The sequence below is a fragment of the Raphanus sativus genome, unplaced genomic scaffold (genome assembly GCF_000801105.2).
Source record: "Raphanus sativus cultivar WK10039 unplaced genomic scaffold, ASM80110v3 Scaffold4104, whole genome shotgun sequence".
NCBI lineage: Eukaryota > Viridiplantae > Streptophyta > Magnoliopsida > Brassicales > Brassicaceae > Raphanus > Raphanus sativus.
The window spans coordinates 1,256-5,448 of record NW_026619407.1 but is presented as its reverse complement, the minus strand read 5'-3'; the positions used below and the strand labels follow the sequence as shown (position 1 = coordinate 5,448).

At 43.7% G+C, this 4,193-nt stretch overlaps 1 pseudogene; it reads right to left on the bottom strand.

The window, feature by feature from the left end:
- Positions 1-341: 341 nt before the first annotated feature.
- LOC130507161 (uncharacterized) lies at positions 342-3,862 on the bottom strand (annotated as a pseudogene).
- Between the last annotated feature and the right edge of the window lie 331 nt (positions 3,863-4,193).

The following is a 4,193-nucleotide window of genomic DNA, read 5'->3' as shown; positions in this document are numbered from 1 at the left end:
AGACGACTTATTTGTAAGTCGTCCAGCTGGAAAACCATCCAGACAACTTATTTGTAAGTCGTCCAGCTGGAAAACCTTCCAGACGACTTATTTGTAAGTCGTCCAGCTGGAAAACCTTCCAGACGACTTACTTGTTAGTCGTCCAAACCTACCAGACGACTTATATATTTACAAATCTATACAAAGACAAGTTCAAATAAATCATACACAAGTTAGAAAATCTATACAACGACAAGTTCAAATACAAATACACAAATCATACACAAGTTAGAAAATCTATACAAGTTTCACAAAAAAAAAAGAAAATCTATACAAAGACAAGTTCAAAGCCATACACAAATCTAATCATACATGCCCACGAACATACCACCATCCTCATTATCTTTCAAATGCTGATCAACAAGCTCCGTCCATATAACCACCGCCATATTATCCCTCATAGTCTTCGCATTGGACCTAGCAAAGTCTTTAGGGCTAAAGGGGACCCCAAGAGCATGACATTCAATGTACTTTACAGCGTACATGCCACAATCACCATTGTTGGCCGTGGGTACATCTTTCAGCCGTCTCTCATATGTGTATCGCTCCAACCCGTATTTGACCCGTAATTCGTCGGTGTCTGCGCACTCAACAAGCATATAAGGGACCATCTCGAGAAAAGGCTCCATTATCTCATCCCATGCTTCTGGTATGCTAGATGAAGGTATGCTGTCCCAGACGACTATGTGCCTCTTAGGGATCGATATCCAAATAGCAACCCAATGTTTGTTGTCCAAGTTCACTGGCGCATAGATATCATCAATGTCCTCCCCCCACTTCTTGTTTGATTGGCAAAATGAAGGCATTGATCCGTCATAAAAACTCGACGCCCCACTAGGTAGCATTCTTCCTAAACCTTTGTGATCAGGTGCCGATGCTTTGAAGAACAGATATTGGTCTCTCCAAGACTGGGAAAAGTTGTGATCCAGGAAGCACATTCGCTCGCTCCGGAAAGCTTGTGGGTTCTCCTGATACCTCTGCCTCAGCACATTAATCCAAGCATCTATATGCTGCATATAAAATAATACAAGTTAGAACCTTCCAGACGACTTATTTGTAAGTTGTCCAGCTGGAAAACCTTCCAGACGACTTATTTGTAAGTCGTCCAGCTGGAAAACCTTCCAGATGACTTATTTGTAAGTCGTCCAGCTGGAAAACCTTCCAGACGACTTATATATTTACAAATCTATACAAAGACAAGTTACCAGACGACTTAAAGATAAGCAGAAGACTTACTACGTCTTCCAGCCATGCTTTGGGTGTCCGGAGTTTTTGATACCACCAAGTTGGTGATGTACGTGGTTTGTCCTCTTGCTTGGTGAAATAATCACTGCAAACAAAAAAACAATCAGTTTTGGTAGACTAAATCAAGCTATTATGGGTAAAGCAATCACTTACGGATCAGTTTTCAACCAATCAGCAAGCTCCTTCAACTTAGGTCTCTTTAGTGTGGGAAATGGATTATACTTTCCCACTCTAAGGAGTTTCTTTCTCTCTGCCGTATAAGGACATATCTGCGTGGGAGCAGGTTTCTTCATTCGTTCACTCCTTGCACGCACAGAAGCAGTGGTAGCTTTTTTGTCCAATACAACCAGGCTCGGTTCTGAAACTGGAACGCTTGGATCGGTGGAAGCAAAGCTCGGTTGTTGATCGTTGGAAGCGAAGCTCGGTTGGTCAGTGGAAGTGAGAGGAACAATCTCTTTGGAGGTGACACCATCTGCTTTATCCTCCGGCAAGATCTTATATACCGAGATCGCCTCATCTGCTGTATCCTTCGGCAACAATCTCTGCAATAAAATTTGCACACAAGTTAACCCTGGACGACTTAAATAAAAGTTGTCTGGACAACTAGAAGACCCTGGACGACTTAATTCTTGTTGGGAGAGGATTTGATACTAACCTCTTTGGGCAGAGGAGAAGGCTGTTTCTTTTGAGGAGTAGGCTGTTTCGTTTGAGGAGAAGGCTGTTTCTTTTGAGGAGTATGCTTTGCCTTTTGAGGAGTAGGCTGTTTCGTTTGAGGAGAAGGCTGTTTCGTTTTAGGAGTAGGCTTTGCCTTTTGAGGAGCAGGCTGTCTGGTGGGAGGAGTAGGATGATTGGTTTGAAGTGTAGGCTGATCCTTTTGAGGAGTAGGCTGTTTGTTACTAACCCCGGTTTTTGTGGCTTGAGGGGTAGGCTGTTTGTTACTAACCCCGGTTTGTTTGGCTTCAGGGGTAGCCTGTTTGGTTAGAGGTGTAGGGGTAGCCTGATTGGTGACACCAACCTTCTTCTCCACAGCTTCCAATCTATCGGACATCTTCCTAATCTCCCTGATGCACTTCTTAAACCCATCTTTCATCATGTCAGCTAAGTCCTTGAACATATTTTCCAACTCCTCTCTGGTCACCCAACTAGCCTCTTCTCTAGCCTCTTTTCTAGCCTCTTCTCTAGCCTCTTTAGGAGCCTCTTTAGGAGCCTCTTTAGGAGCCTCTTTACGAGCTTTCTTCTGAGGTCTCTGATTGTCTTCCTCCTCCTCCTCCACCTCCACCACAACCATCTCTTTGGCTCTTTTCGATGGAGTCACAAACTTAGGTTTTGTACCAGTGACTTCCCAGCAATCCATGGTCCACTTCCACGGTCTCCGATCATACATGACTTTAATGATGTTCTCCGCGGGCACGTCCTCAACCTCAGAGTCTCATTTTGGCCACATTTCACTAATGTCCTTCTCAACAAAGTTGATCACGCGGGTCTGCAGTAAATAGAAGAAGAATCGAGATAGATATTTGAAACAAAATACTAAATAGACGACTTAATTATAAGTCATCTACTAAGTCGTCCAGCTGGACGACCTTCCAGACGACTTATTATAAGTCGTCTACTAAGTCGTCCAGCTGGAAGACTTTCCAGAAGACTTATAATAAGTCGTCTACTAAGTCGTCCAGCTGGAAGACTTTCCAGACAACTTAATTAAGTGAAGATGGAAAGGTACCTGACTCAAGATAGCAGCTTTCATGAATCTGCGGCCTCTGCTGCCCTCGTAAGCCAGAATCGGTGGAGACGGACTGTTTGCTCTGGGACTACCAATACTAGCACCCAGTCCCGGAATAGCTGTGTACGCCCAGACCTGAAGAACTTGTATAAACCCATCCACGGTGTAACAGCCAGTAATATCTTTGTTCCACAAAGAGTCCATCAGCACCTTAAACGCGACTCTCCCCCATGGATAATTCTCAAACCATTCTAAATCCATCACTAGCCTTGCCAGAGTAGCTCGTGTAGCGGTTGAAAACTTTCTCCCTTCAATGAATCCAGTGAAGATGGAAAGGTACGCGAGTCGCTTGCGATCTTCCCAGGACCAATCCTCGCATCTCTTCAGTGCTGCTATTATCTGATCAGTAGTTGGCCCAGCTTCCAGATGAACTCCCATCATCCCCCAGAAAGAAACCATCTCTTTGGTAACTTCACATTTTGGTGTCTCAAGGTCCTCGATGTACTCGCAGTTTAGACCAGTGATGTTTTCAAACTCTAACAGTGAAAACCTCGCAGGTTCTGGACCAACGAGACACCACATCTCGTACTTCTTCATAATGTCCAGCTTTAAACAGAGCAAGTAGTGAACCAGCCTTGAAGCCCAACCAAATCCCTGCTCCTTGAACTTGATGAAAACTCCCAATCTCGACTCCTTGAGCTCTTCAAATTCATCATCAGTGAGAGCTTCCCTAAGAGCAGTATGCAACTTCTTGTTATCCGTATGATACGAAATGCTATTGTGGGGTTATGGCTCTTCCCCTAATGTGTATAACCTACGGGGGAGTTCTGGAATATCCATCCTTTTTGTCTGCAAAATAATCAAAGACAACAATAGAAGTCAGAACACAAGCTAAATCAATCACGCCTTAATTGTTACTCAAGACATTAAAGTCGTCTGGAAAGTCGTCCAACTGGACGACTTAGTTGACGACTTATATTTAAGTCGTCTGGAAAGTCTTCCAAATGGACGACTTATATTTAAGTCGTCTACTAAGTCGTCCAGTTGGAAGACTTCCCAGACGACTTACTTACAAGTCTTCCAGTAGAAAAATTTCAAGCGGACCTGATTAGTCGCAGAAGGAGTTGGAGTACTCGTCATTGTGGTTATAGATCTGAAAAAATAAACGTGAAACGGTGAGAATGAG